The sequence below is a fragment of the Aphis gossypii genome, chromosome 2 (genome assembly GCF_020184175.1).
Source record: "Aphis gossypii isolate Hap1 chromosome 2, ASM2018417v2, whole genome shotgun sequence".
In the NCBI taxonomy this organism is placed as follows: Eukaryota; Metazoa; Arthropoda; class Insecta; order Hemiptera; family Aphididae; genus Aphis; species Aphis gossypii.
This window is the reverse complement of record NC_065531.1, coordinates 34,036,728-34,053,859: the sequence shown is the minus strand read 5'-3', so window position 1 is coordinate 34,053,859 and position 17,132 is coordinate 34,036,728. Positions and strand designations below refer to the sequence as shown.

The following is a 17,132-nucleotide window of genomic DNA, read 5'->3' as shown; positions in this document are numbered from 1 at the left end:
AACTGCACACGTACACACGTGTACATATACACACTCATTAGGACCTGTTTTACCAATATATCCCATATAATCCCGGATTTCTCGGACCTACACATAAGTGCCTTGTCATGCTGTCACACCCAAACGAGCTCAAGGTTGATTGGACCCCCGTTCCATGTCGATTTATGTCTAAGAAGTAAGGTCTAACAGGCAATTTTTCATCTGATCGTTTCTACCGTGTATGTTAACGGTTGGGGACGAAGAGGAAATACTATTTTAGCGTTGTCCACACCCGTACAATAAACCTTTGTTATTTCAATAAAAACAACATTAAACCATTTTTGCGCCTGTTCCCAGGGAAATAAATTGTTTAAATTATTTCCATATCACTAACACATATTATACACGTATATTTTCTCTGTAATTATATACAGTAAACATATTGTGTTTTATTCATTATAATGTATAATTCAATTTTTCTGGGTTTTAAAACATTTAAATTTTACAGGTTAAAGTAATTAATTATTATATTATTATAGTAGATAATATTAATAATGTATAGTTGCAATGATGACATTCTCCCCCCCCCCTTTATTAAGTTTTTTTTATGAAATGCTATATAAAATATTTTTTTACCAAGTATAAAAGTAATTAAGCTTTGTTAAAAAATATTATGACAACCTATAGGGAATATTCAACTTAATATATGAAAACAGTTAACATATTATATTCATAAATAATAAAATATTACTATACTTAAAAAAAAAAAATCAAAAATCTGTTTACTATGAAAAAAAAATATTTAATGAATTTCTAACTAAAAAATAGTTAGCAATCTTTTGCGATGATGACGAATTTTATGAAAATTCTAAATTTAATTTTTTTAAAAAAATGTTTGAGCCCATGTTTTTTTCTTAAAATATTTTTATAAAAATATAAAAATAACTAAGAGGAATCTTGTGATAATTTTTCGAAAATGTTTGAGATTCGATGAATATTTTTTTATAATAAATTATTATAGAAAAAAAAAACTGAAAAAAATTGAAAATTGGCCATGCTCATAAATAGCTCAAAAATATTTGAAATATTTTGAGAATTATTATAGATAGAAAAAGATAATTTTAACATTTGGTGAAACGATTTATGATTCGTTCTTGAGTTTCACCAAACAAAAAACAAAATCAGTTTAATTAAAATTGGATTTACTTACGAATTCCAGTTTTCCTTGATTTTTTTTTTCATGACTATAAAAAAGCTCTAGAAATTTATTAATTTGAACCTCACTTAAGTACAAACTTGATCCAATTTTCTACCAGTAACCACACCCATTTTATTGAGCACTTATTGTGTTCACATTTACATATCATAATAATGGAAAAAGCATTGTATAATCAATAAATATATCACTCTACTCAGTATCTAAAAAAATTGAAAAAATATATGTCAATAATTGGCGTAAATAATTAAGAATTAAAAACACCTATTATTTTAAAAATAAATGTTTTATAAGCAATATTATCGTAAAAATGCAGGATATATGAAACAAATGCTTAGTATTTAAAATAAATAACTTATTATCGATCACCACTAAGTAGAAATTAGACACCATTAAAATATACTTAATGTTTTTAAAATAAAGTTTTACGTACAATAATAAAAACGATAAAAACGTGTGTCATTAAAAATATCATGAAAAATAAGTTCATACATTCACGTGTAGTTTAATATACGGATTCGCTTAAAAAAATATTTACAGATTTCACGTATACCCGTGAATTTAATTACACATGAAATAGAGACCTCTAAAAAGATACTGAGAAATCGTTAACATTTTTTTTTTATAGGTATAACAAAAATAAGTATTTTAGGTATTATTATTAATTAATATAATTTTCTCTTATAATAATAAAAAAAGAAATATATTGATTGTTAATTCTTTTCTTATTTATAACATTTTATGTACATTTAATTAAGCTATTATAATAATATTATGTAGTTTATTTTCTAAATCCATGGCAATTAAATTAGTACGAATATGATGCACTGATATAATGTAAAAACTACAAAAATGGCCATGATATTTTCCCTCTCTCTTTTAGGAAAATAATATGCTTATTTTTATATTAAACTTCTTGTTTAGAAAAATAATAATAATATATACACAGCAATCGTTTTCCCTGTTTTGTATGTTTATGCTAAGGGACATTTTAGGTTTAACACTATGCCCAACCATAATAATACGTTATTTGAATACACTACAAAAACCATTATTTTGTGTTCGGGACCGCTAAAGGTGGTTTCTACACATAAACAGTTGACCCTAATAATAGTGGTTTTCCTGCTTCTATGTTTTTCACCGGGTCTATTCGTATTATCCCTACTGTTTTCCCGTTTCATTCGTCTCTTGCACTCGCTGTCTCTGCAGGGTCCCATTCTCATTCTCATTGTTTTCCAGTATATTTACGTTTTTGTTATTTTTATTATATTTTTTTACGTTCTCCCAACATTTTGGAATATTATTATTATAACTATTATTTTTATTACTACTATCGTTATTTAGGCTACTGGTCAAACGGCAACTACGAGATACATGAATAATACATTGTGCAAGAAATACCATTACAGTCAAACTGATAAAAAGGAGATGATACGATACGAGTTCTTTGAATCTCATAATATTATTGCTATGTTCTCGGACATTTACTGGTTGGTGTACGTGGACTCATTCAAACCAATCATATTAGATAGACACATTGATGTGAATTTCGACAGAAAGTTTATATTATTTTTGAACCTATATATTATTAATGTTTAATCCACAGTAGTTACCAAAAAATCAGAATATTTATATAATTACCGATTTATTATATTTACAGACATATATTATACATAACAGTATTCTTATATTTTATGGTGTTTATGTGTCATGAAATCGACAAAATATGAATTAAATTTTTAATTTATTTTATTCTATTGGAAATCGGTAGGAGAAAATAAACAAAAACTTTGTGTATACAAAATGCACATTGAATAAATTACTACGTACTATTATATATAATATGCACTTCATAAACTTTTACTTTAGTTTCAGTAACTGATATCAATATTCAATTTTGCCCGAGTAATATTCTGTAAAACATTTCCAGGAATAAGGATATAATCAACGTTTATATATGTTTTTACTTTAAATATATACGAAATGATTTACTAAATTAGTATTCATGTATTTTAATTACAATATTAACTTAGTACAAATAATACTTCACGAAAACACTATTCAAATTAAATAATTTTGTGATTAAAGGTAAAACATGTCGGTAATGTTTTATTTTTCATGTTTTCACAGTTAATCATTTCATGATAATACTAATAATACTTACTTAATAACATAATGCAATATGATGTAGCGTCTTATTTTATTTTTAATTTTAGTTGAAACGATATTATGTTTAGAAAGCGAATACAATAACCCTTTGCCTTTATTTTTTAACTATTAAAACTTTAACACTAATGAAATCTTTCTTCATTCTAAGCATATGTTGGAATTATTATAACTACACAAAACTACCTTAATATACAATTATTATTTAAGTTATTGATGTACCTACTATAAATTTAATAAAACTGCAGTACAACACATATGTTATTATTATAACTGGTATATTTTTGAAATTATTAGGAATCGTATAAATGTTCCAGCAGTTATCCAATAAATGCAATGCAACACATACTCGTTTATTTGTTAAACACGATTAAATTACTGATGCACTTAATTATTTAATTATCTCATAATTATTTCTGTTTGATCGTTATTAAACATAATATTGGAATACTAAGAAAACTCTTCCTGTACAGAACCTAAGATATTCACAATTGTTTTCGCCAATAAATTAAGAAAATTTCCAAATTAATAATTGCAAGTCCAAGGCATATCATCAATATACCTAAGTAGTGTCATAAGTAAAAAATACTTCCGTTTTAATAATATTTTTGTGTACATGAATATAATGAAAACAATATTATAATATTATATACGTTTTAGAGATCCTGAATAACTCGTCAACAGTGCTTGCATGACGCACAACACAATAGCCTTTTATTGGATACCCAAATGATCAGTTGGTTGGTCGGCTGTCATCTTGTTCTGAAACTCACCGTCTACCATATTAAAATGTGTATATTATGTCATAAATTATGACTCATAATACATTTTATTTACTCTCAACAATCTCAGTCAGGTACGGATAATAAAACCATACCTATTAGAATAATGTATAAGTAGGTTTACAGATACTAAAAATGTTCATTTTTGCTCTATTATCAAGAAAAAATAAGTTAATTATATAATAATTTTATATTTTATTTTTTGAGGAATACAAGCAATACGACGTCATTACACTTTATTTACATATAAATATTAATTTACTATACTCGGAATCCATACATATATAAGCCCCACCCCCCAAACATGCACTTGTTCTGAGGGTTTTTATTTGTTTTATAATATTGTAATCCAAAGGGATTGGTTGACATGCGACCGAAAGGCATTTCCTGAGGGATTAAACGAAATTAATTTATTTTGTTCACATGCAATTTCCCACGATGAAAAAAAATAATCATAAAAAATAAAAGAGCACTTAAATAGACACCAAAAAATCGCTCGTTGTTTTTTTTATATGTGTATACGCTGCAAAACTATCACTAGACTAGAATAACAAAAATTATTGTATTTGAAAAAAAAACATGTTTATCATCATTATTGTTATAGTTATCATTATTATCATTATTTAAAATCTCATTACTTGTTGATCTTTTGTCTCGTCTGTCTCTCATGCGCAACCACAACTCACATTACTTCGTGCACTAGTCGTAAATCTGGAATTTGGTAAAATGCCACTAACTCGGCACAACGTCCCATAGGAAATCAAGCAGCCACAAAGAATAAACAACATTGTTTCGACGGAGGCGTAAGTTTTCAAATCGTAAATTACGGAGTAGACGGTTGTATTTCATCGGTTACTCGAAGCGCCGACAGCAGATTTCAAAATTTAGAATATCCAAATTGTTATAATATATTATACATTTTTTTTTTAAATAATAACGTATAAAATCTTGACTTTTGTTACCTATGTAATATATTGAATAGAATAATAAATTATTTTTGTTTGGCTAAATCAAAGTTGTATTCAACAAATACAATATTTCAATGCTATTATTGCATTTACCTTATTTTGCGAAACATAAAATACAATAAAGTTATAGTCATTTTAATATATTCATCTTCTTTTGTGTATTTAAAGCCAATTTTTACAAGTTGATTCACAACATAATTTTAAACTTTATAGAAAATACCTAAAAAAATTACAAGGAATTTGATTGATTTTATCAGTCATTTTAATAAGTTAAGCAAAAGTTAAATTAGAAAATTATTTTGTAGTTAATAATAAAAAACATGTTAAAGTAAAAAAACGACTTCAATAGTTCTAAATGTTATCAAACAAACAAAAAAAAAAACATATCAAAAAATATATCTGGTGATATTTGTTAACAGATCGTTTCGCTCAAAATCATGTTTTGTGTAATACATTGATAATATATCGTTGAATATAAATCCAATACATCCTTAATAATGAATGAAGATTCTTAGTGAAAGCAATTCCTCTTTTTCGAGAATGATCTAGTCATTATCCATTAGAAGTAAATTCGGTTAATGACTGTCAACTCGTACAACAAAAGCTTAAACTTCTAGTATCCTTGATCGAAAACATAAATCTTGAAATGAGTATTGGAAAACTCTATACAATTTCGTTTTACAAGACGTTTAATCGTATCAATTATGTTTATGCTATTTATAATACTTCATTAAGTTCTGTCAGTGATATTGTTTTAGATATTATATTTTATAGTCACTTTTGATCATGAGCTTTTTTGCGTATATTGAGGAAACATGTAAAACAAGTAAATGGACACTATAAATGCTTGAATTTGTTAAACGGTTATGTAGTGTGTGTTGTAGTTGGTTAATTCTTTAAAATAATCAAATTGCATTTTTACAAGATTTATGTTAGAATATTTTGCTAGTGTTTTGAATTAATTCTGTTTGTGGCAAAATAAAGTCAGTTTGTACGTGTTTTACGTAACGAACATTTTTGAAATTTGCTGCTCCACTTTAAAAAATTGGATGTGTTCCTCACAACTACTCCCTGTATAAAATGCACTTAACTTGAGTTCAGCCAAAAATTACATGTTTGAATTTAAATAAAAATATGTAAAACAATATATCATAACTAAGAGTATAAAACACTAAAATTAATGACTGAAATTAAAAAAAAAATAAAAATAAAAAGTTATCACATCTAAAGATGTCATGCTATATTATTTGGAAAGTTAGAGACACATCAATCACTACATTAATCTCTAGTTTTTTAATTTTTATCATAAACTTTTTAGCATTTACAAATGTAAAATGTAACTCAAAAACTATGACATTCTGTTTAAAACCCATTTTGCATGAAACACCATAGAAGTCCAAATTTCATCATTATTATTTTAATATATTATTATAACATCAGTTATAGATTATTTTATTGTGAACAAAAGAGTAATGACAAACTATTTTAGTAAAAACGTGATAAACTTTTTTAATATCATACAAAATTTGTTTATTTATTCTATTTATTTATTATTTTATTTTTTTGTTCAAAAGAATAAACAATTTTGACAATAACACTGCTATGTTTCGTTATAACCGTGACATCAATCACATATTATACTTCACCTTTTAATATTAAAGTTATAACAATCAATATAAAATATTTATGGTAGATCATATAATATTTCATTATAAAAAAACGGGAAGTAACTACCAGAACGTGTAGGTGTCGAGTGCACTTCGTCATTGAGTAAGTTACTGTAATGGATGTGTTAAATTTGAATTGAATGATAAATCATTACATACAAAAAATGATTCTAAACAATGACTGTTTGTCAGCCTAAATATTACAAAGTATATTTTATTGTAGGTATATTAAAATTACTAATTACATTTATTTCAGTATTAGTACTAAGTGTAATACGGTAGTATTTCACACTCTGAAATTTAATATTTATAATAATTATTCAAATATAACATAATTTTATAGTAAATATGTTTTTATTTTTTTTTCTATAAAAAGTTATTGGTAATATTACATATATATGTAAACCATTGTCAGGCTAATAATCATAGTTGTTGAAGCCTTAATTTTTAAATAATAAAAAAAAAAAAAAACATATTTTATACAAAACTACATACTATTTAGTTAAATTGAAAAATATTAACTTGGTGATTTTGAAGTAACTTGAATATTGTAATATTATTGTTAATAATTTGAAAATACTACCAATAAAACATTTCAATCAGTAATCACATATATTTAAAAATATATAAATATTATATGCTTAGACATTTATGAGCTATAAAAATTTTTACTTGATGTCATGATATATTACTATTTGTAAAGATAGAAACGCATAGGATTCAATTGTAGTATTTTTTTTTATTGTAACTTATCCAAATATTATTCAATTATTCAGCGAATCTAATACTCAAACTAACAATATATAATATTTTATCGTTTTAAATCACGCAAATAAAGTTTATGCTTTAAGATTAAATCTATCAAAATAATATTATCTATTACATAAAGCAAATTATATTAAATCAAAATATAAAATTCAAATAATAATCCTATTATTCACAAATATTTTTTATTGATTCATTTACTAACAATAATTTAATAATAATTTGTATTCTATTGTTATATTATATATGTATATGCATATGTATATATTGAGTGATTCATCAAGCCGCAGTAATCAAGCCCGTTCAAACCATTTTATCCGTAAAAATAACTTAATTACAATTCTGATTTTTTATAGTTTTAAGTATAGATTCTTAAAGTCCAAAATATAATCCGATACGTTTATTTTATTAATACTGATAGAGATATAATATATACTATGGTAGTGCATAATATTTTTATATATATATTGTCAAGTACACGATTTTTTCAAACAATATTACCTGACAAAATAAGATTTGAAGTTTCTTAATAATTAAACTGTACTCTATACAAATACAATTCTTAATAATAGTTTTAAATTAAATTATGTAATTTTTAGTCTAGTACTTATTAGTTATGTTACTCAGACAATATTTACAGATATCAAATTTTAATAAATCAAAATATTTTATTAAAATTTTAAAATAATCTTAGTTTCAAAGTCACGAATCAGAAGTACACAAAGATAAACTAAACAATAACTAATCGTTCAAATTTCAACTAAAATACTACAAATAATTTAAAAATAATCCGTCTAATAATAAACTTTGTATCTATTTTATTATTTCCTTGCACATAAAAATATAAAAATGGAATGACTTATTGTATATTTTCAAAAAATAATTTGTCTATAGCTTGTATTTTATTTATATGCAAATTTATTTGAGTATATTAATTTATTATATGAACAACTAAATTAACGAATTATTAAATAGTTAAAATATAAATAAAATTGATATATCACAATTGAGACCACGAATTTAACCCATAAATTCATTTTAAAAGATCAAAACATGTATGAAATTTTTAATGTTATTTATAATTAGGTACTTGTAACATATAATTAGTAAATATCTACATAGTATATTTATACTTTATAAATTTTTAATTTTATATTCAAATTTGAGTTTTAAATAGAATAGCATTAAGTAAAGTATAATATCTAATTGATTTTGCTCAACCATTCAAAAATTAAATTTTTATATTTTTATTTTAATGATTACAATTTTGGACAAGTTAATTGATACACAATTTTAACTCTTTGTTTTCACTATAAATTATTTAAAAACCTAGCCATAAATCTAGTCATTGATGCAAAACCTACGAATAAATAGTAATAATTTTAATACACTTGTGAACATACTAAATATAAAAATTAAAAATGTTATAATGAAATATTTAAAATTAACACCTAAACTGACTTAATTTCAAAAGTTCCAGGTTAATTCATAACTTTGTTGTCATAATATCTAACCACGCAAAATTATTATATACTATTAATATAATATATCGTTGGGTTTAAATACTTTAAGCTCATATATTATCTACAAACAGCCAAAATTTAACACTAATGTAAAATATTTTGGTAAAGGTAGATTGTACACAATCAAGAAAACCTTATCGAATAGAAATACTATTAAATATTTATAAAATAAAGACATGATTACACTTTTGCTAAATATATATCATATAAATCTTGAAGTCTAAAGCTTACTTGAAATCAATGTAAAATAAAAATAGGGTTAAAACACTTTTTAATTTGGTACAAATAAATTACAGGTAGAATTTCCAAAATTGAATTTCACATATTAATTTATTAACGCATAGTATTATTTATGAAGAAATCTACTACTAAAATAATAAAATATCAATATTTATTAAATTAGTTTTGAATAATTAGTTTAGTTTTAAAGGATACGTTACGCAATTAACAGTATTGCAAATATTTGCTATCGTCTTACTTTTATTATCTATAACTTAATAGGTTCTAAGAATAGTGAGTTTTATTATTAACATTATAAATTAAAAATTTGTTCTAAATTAGAAATTTAGAAAAAAATATCAAAAAAAAAAAAAAAAAATATTTAACTCTGTCAGCATTTTCATTGTATAATATCAACAATTTTAAGGTAAATACTGTTAGTTTTATTATTATTATATTATATGTATATTTTATTTTAATCGATTTAAAAAAAAAAATAATTATTATTATATAAAATACTATATTACCTATCATATTTCAATGTTGATAAAAACCATATAACAAGCATCAAAATAATGTTTGAAAATTATAATTACTATTGTCAAAAAATTAATTAAATTATTGCATCCATTTAATTAATGCACTATTTAATACAAGTACAACTGAAAATGTAATACATGTTAATGATATTTTTTTATGACAATCATATTTTATTATTTTATTGTGACAAGGTCAAGTTTTAAAATTATAAAAACATCGAGTTTTTTAAGAAAATAATATTACACTATTATGGCAAAAATATACTAGACAATTTCTGTTAATTTTAATTGTTAGTGGTACATCACAATCATAAAATGATGTTTTTTTTTTATTTATTTTATAAAAACCTATAGTAATGTTGCAATTTTACTGTATTAAAGTAACATAATTTCGCAGTTAAATATAGGTCAGCAATAACAGAAATCATGAGATATATATAAAAAAATTCTGTTTTTATATTTATGTACTATACAGTCCATAGGGTGTACCTTGGAGGCTTGTACGATAATTTTACACTGAAAATAAATTTAAATATGTCATATTGTATTGCAAATACATCCATACATACAAAGTTGACATAATATATAGAATGGTTATCTGTTTCAATAAAGGATGATATTTTAAAAATATGTAGTACTATTGAGAAATGGATAAGACTAACATGGAAAACAATTTATCAACATTTAAATTGTAATGGCTGCTTAACAAAGACCAGACTCTAAGCATAATTTATTAATTATTTAAAATAGATGGTATGCAAATAATACTATAAAATTCTAAAACATCAGTTTCTTTAATTTCTTCATTTTAAAATGTTTCTTATATCAAAAAGTAAATAAAATACTTTGTGCTTACTAACAATTAATAAGTTATTATTTATCAACAAACTAAATTAAATAATTTTAGAGAATGTATACATTTGAGATTCCAAAATAAATTTGAAAAATATAATATGGTGTCTTACCACATGTACAACATGTTTAGAAAAAACATTTTTGTATCACATAGACTTATTAGTTATTTTTAATATCAACCATCGTCAAATTATTTTTAAGTTTACCTCAAAAAAGGTAATAGTGATTTTAAATAATATTCTGTAAAGATTACTTGTACATTTAATATATTTTGGCTTCAATATTGAGTTTATTTTATTATTATTATTTATTATCATTAAATATGCCATATTATACTAATGTCAAAATAATATTTATTAATAACATTTTCGTAAGGTATTTTAACTAAATTAATAAACCTTGTGGAGTAATATACAATAATTTATTGATAATGATAAAAGAATAAGATAATATTATATTTTATTTTTTCAATAATTGTTACAATAAAAATAAATTATTTTAAATATCAATAAAACTTTGTTTACGATTGTTATCACCTTAATATAAATTTTAAATACATTTTTCAATATTTTTTCTCCAAATAGCAAAAGTATATTTTATGATTACATGAATATACATTAACATTTTTTATGCTGCTTTTGAAGAAAAAAATAGCTGTTTAAAGTAAATAAGCTAACATGATTAATTTTATATAAATCTATATTGAATAAAAAACAAATAATTTTTAGTGGTCTAAATAGTGAATTATATTTTATTAAATTAATCAGTTACTGTTTTTGGCTAGAAATAAAGCTAAAACAGATAAACATAATTTGGACGATTTGGTTAAAAAAGTTTTGACATTCATGGAAACATTTAAGTTAGTGCTATGATATCGCATTACGTTAAAACTCAATTAAAATAAAACAAATAAATAAAATAACAATTTAAAATTTAACTCGAATTTCTTTAATATTGTGTGATTTAATTATTAGTCAATATCATGTTTGTTTTAATACTATATAGTTATTATTTTTACTTGATATAATTTTAATTATATTAATATACAAGCGAAAAAAATTTATTTGGAATATTTTAATTTATGTTCGTAACATAAAAAAAAAAATAATTAATTCTAAATGTATTTAAAATAATTCTTTGTATTTAATTGGTGATTGAGAAATTTTCCAACGATTTATAGAACTAAATAATATTTAAATACACTTAAAATGGTTAAAATGTACTTATAATATACTACCTAGTTAATTATATCACATTCGCAAACATGTGTGACTTTTAATAATTCATTTTTGACTAAAATTAAAACGAGTATACATCTATTTGGGTACTTATTATACAATATTTAGATTTATGTTTATTTAAATTGTCTTCAAGTGAATTACCTAATTTAACCACTATGCTATAATGTTAATCATACAAAAAATATACTGAAATATATACATACGTTAGTTCATATCAAATTTATTTGATTGACAAGTATAATAATATAACTATGCATGAATCCTTCAATTCACCATATCCAAACATCCATAATGCATATTTGTTATTAAAAGTAAATCTTCTGTGTTTTTAATAAATAATTATTCTATAGGTTCCCATTAATTATAAAGTAATATAATTCTTTGAAAGTTATTTATTATTATAATGATACAATTTAAGATATATTTGTCATGACTGACTTCGAATTATCTATGCTCAACTATTTTTACATTTGACTTATCCCGAAAAATATTGCATTGGGTGTAAAGGGTAATCCTAGGGACAAGAAAAAATGTGAATTGTCAATGTTTGAGTTATAGAGACTCAAATTTATTTGTATAAACTAATAATTATTATTATAAAGTTTATATTTTTTAAAAAACATTTGGATATTTATTTCAAAAATTTATTTTTTTTATTAAATAATAATTTATATATATTATTTTACATATAATAAATTTAGTTAAATAAAAATGGTGAACAAAAATACTAATCTTAGGATAACATAAATTAACATAATTATATCTAATTAAAAAGAAAAATTAGATTGGATTACTTACATTTTATCTTTAACAAAATTGAACCTGTAAAATAGAAATACAGTATTAATTATAATTTTATAAATACGCTGAATGATTAAAATATTAATTATAAAAATGTTTCTAATATTCTAGCTATCGTGGTTATTAAGTTATTGTATCATTTAACTATTTATTAATTATAAGATCATTGAAACATTATTAATTTTTTTTTCATATCATTAGTAAATAATTTTTACTCCCAACTAATAAATCATATGTGTATAATTGTTTTAAATACATTTATATTATTAGTTATTATTAAAAAGAATAAAACTAGTCCTACTAATGATTAATATCAGAAAATACCATATATTATTATAAACATACTATTACGTTTGAAATTAACATTAAAAGTCAAATTTAGACCGAAAGATAATTATTTTTGTATCATATATTTCCAACAATATGACCGATAAAAATTAATATATTATGATCATATTGATGTATTAAAATTATCAATAGTATTTTTAAATGTTATAACTTATTTAAATGTATGGACTATTAACCATAATCTTATAGGATTCCGAATGCTATGGAATATATACTTTTGTTTCAACATTTCTGAAGCTGTCTTTTATATTGTACTTTTTTATCTTACATTATTGACAGGTAGTTTAGCACTAAACAAATGAATAAAACCACTTATATAAAATATGAAGTGTATTGAATTTTTAATAAATTAACTTGATAACATCTTCTGACAAGATATGAACTGGGGACAAACTTACGGAAAAATGTAATAATCGTATATATATCGTATATATTATCACGATCTTAGTTAGCTTGGCACTTGACGAAGTTGAAATTAATACATACCTTCAATTATACTCAGTGACACATTTCAAGGTAAAAAATGTTAGGATATAATAAAATATATTGATAAACCATTACTTATAAATCAGACATTATGATACATTTGGATAATATTAAATATCATATATAATCTATATTGGCATTTTAAAACAAATGCACATTATAATATCTAATATATAATGAAAATACATTTTGAATTATTAAAATCGAGGATTAACATAATTAAATATGTGTATTATATTTTCTAGTAGGTACTATTAAAAGCTTCAAAAGAAAAATATTGAATTCTCAAATAAAATTGACATACCTATTAATTAACTAGATACTTTTTATAATTTTTAAATTTATTTCACTCATAAGGTTTATCAAAGTAAATTGATGTAATGTAATTTAGTTTAAATGGATAATTAATATAATAATTTACAACGTATTATTTTTCCTATATTAAGTATAACATTAATTATGTCTAATATTGGAACTACAAATATTTTGACTGACCCATATAATTTTTATATAAATAGATTCTTATTTATATTAGTTAAATTATCCCGACTCATGTAATTATTTTACATAGACACAGAATTGAGGAGTTAGATGCTTTGTATATACCATTCAGACCTTGGAATTATAAATAATCATTCAACTAAACTTTTTAGTAAAATTTCAAGTGATTTTAATAACAGTTATGGAAATAATGATGTGCACGAAAGATCCGAAAGCCGTAAGTCGTGGACCATTGGGTGTACTCGTGGGTGGTCGTTTTGGTTTTACTCTAAGTGTAAGTCGCGTGCGCCCGAAAAATATACCGTACTCCAACCGTGAAACCCTTAAATCACGTATTCATACGTCATAACTACTGTAGTTCACTAGCGAGGCGGGTTTTATTCCCCACACTACTCCACTCACGCAAAAGGACGTAGTTGACCCCATGGAACTGTGAGCAGCTAGTTTTATTTTTTTTTTTAAAAATATTCCAACAAGGAAAACGCGCAATATCAACGTGCACAATAATCGCGATTATTATCGTAGTTTTTTTTTGTGAAAACTGTTTATTTTTTATATTGTGCTTTTAGTAACGTGACTTTTGCTAAAAGTTTATTGATTATGAGTTTATACGGCAAACAACGCATTTACTTTAAACACATTTATTCACTCTATCGATGATATAATTTACGATTGGTTGTTTCGTGTGTATTAAATTAAAAATTCACAACCAGTAACGAAAAAATACACTTTTTTGAGAAATAACATCAGATAGAAAAATAGAATTTTGTTCTAAAATTGGGAAACTTTGGAGCAGCTATTAGTAATGTAAGTATTTTTATTAATATTTGTAGGGTCATTACTCTTTATACTAATAAATTAGGTTTTTATCCTATTATCCATTTAAACGTGTAACTATAATGTTAATTAAATTGCAATAAATTAAAAATAATATACATTTATTCAAATAATGTATATGATATTGACAAATTGAAAAAAACCATGCGTGACGAAAAAATAAAATGAATATATAGAATGTAATGACTACCCTTTTGCAGTATGTAATGTATATGTGAGTGATATTTAATAATATTATTATGAACGTAGATATCAAAAATATCAATTCATTGAATAACACATTTAAATAACAAAAACGGAATATCATAAACACTCCTTAAAACATTAATTTATGTTTTAAACTATAATATTATTATAATTTTGGACCGATGACAACAATAATATTATAGTATTCATATTTTTTCAATTTCCTGTTGATCGATATTTTGTATTTATTGAGCTATTGTTATTAAAAATATAATGAAAATTAAAGTACCTATATTTTTGTTTTTATGATTTAGATAAATTATTAAAAATAACTATTTACGGTATAACAAGTTTCACATATAAAATAAAATGAATATTTCTTTATTTAAATTATGATATAATTATGATTATAATTATGGATTAAAAATGCAATTTACCTATTCTAATACTAAATTTTAAGCTATTGAATCAAGTGATATTTTGTGTTAATCATATTATATTTGTATTTATAATCTATGAAAAATAATCAAACAATATTAAATAAACATAAAAATTAAACTACCCTGTATAACATATACACAAAATCAAGTCAAAAGTTTATAAATTAAAACAGGAATGTACTCAACATTACTCTTGTGTTAGTGAACAAACTTATCTTGACAAAATTAATCTAAGTTTTAATTTTAATTTAATAATATTTTACTTTTTATTATAATTATGTAAATAGTATTTTGAAGATTAAGAAAAAGCTCAATATATTTTAAATGTTTCTTTAATTTTAATATATAATATAATACATAAATGTTTATAAGTATTTAATTTTTATATCCATATATTTTTCTATGAAACAGATTTTTCATACATGGAAATTGAATTTTACTTTGGGCATTCTTTACAATACATGCATATAATATGTAGGAAAAATGTTGAATATATATAATTCTTTTCGTTACTATACATTTTAATAGCTATGGATAGAAAAAAATATTAAATGTTAATGATACTCATAGTTGGTTGAAACATAATCAATACGAATATTTATGTTTTATAATATAATAATATATACATTTTTTTAATATTTAACTTAAGCAAGCAAATTTAAATTAACAATAGGTTAAGCATATTTAAATACTTTATAAGACTATACTTAAGTACAGTAAAAACAAAACTATAATAATTATTTTTTAGTGTACTAAGTAAATTCTGTATTAGTAATTTTATTGAATCTATATCGATTAAAAAACATACTTAGCATCTTAAACAACATAAAATTTTAAATATTTTTTAGAGCAAAAAAAGAAAATTAATAATATTAAAATTAATAACTACTACTGCATACCTAAATTAAAATTTTATAAGTATTTTATCGATAACATTTGACTCATTAATTAACTACTAATACGGTCTTCTATAAGGTATTCACATAATTAATAAAAGTTCTTTAAATTCCAACTTTATTATTTAATTAATACGCAGATCTACTTATTGTACTGAACTATATAAATGATATAGAATTTTATTGTGTTAAAAATAATGAACATTTTATGCTAATAAAGTTAACTGACAATAGAAAATATTTTTTATACATACAAAAATGTTATCTGAAAAAAAACTTTTTACTTATGTGATGTATTGATAAATTTCCAGTTCTTATATATTCTCATTATTTTTGCATAAAATGTCATCGCATTCAATACTTAAAAAGAATATCCATTAAAAAATAGTCATAAATATAATAAATATTATTTGTTTGAATATTGGATGAGTATTGTATTGAGTATTTTTATTGTATGAAATATATATTGTATATAATATGTATTATGTTATAGATCTAAGCAATAATGTGTTTCAATATTACAACAGGTTTGTTTATTTTAATGCTATAATTATTTAAACACGTAGTATGACCATTATAGTGTAAAATTTTAACAATAATTGGCTTCACTAATTTTAAATATAAATTAATATAAAATGGATAATGGGATTATTTTATCAAAATATGTAATTTTAATTTTAAATACAATATTCTTATTTTTTTTATCGTGTACATAAA

General features: G+C 22.4%; 1 protein-coding gene across 7 annotated transcripts in view; it reads right to left on the bottom strand.

Moving 5' to 3' along the window:
• LOC114127635 (junctional adhesion molecule A-like) overlaps positions 1-17,132 on the bottom strand; it is a 284,156-nt gene that overhangs the window by 142,246 nt on the left and 124,778 nt on the right. For 5 of the 7 annotated variants that reach the window (XM_050201995.1, XM_027991934.2, XM_027991958.2 and 2 more), the window contains one exon: positions 12,719-12,742. The exons of the other annotated variants lie outside the window; for them this stretch is intronic. The gene's annotated coding sequence lies outside the window, so the exon portion shown is untranslated. The remainder of the gene's footprint in view (positions 1-12,718; positions 12,743-17,132) is intronic. 7 annotated transcript variants of the gene reach the window in all.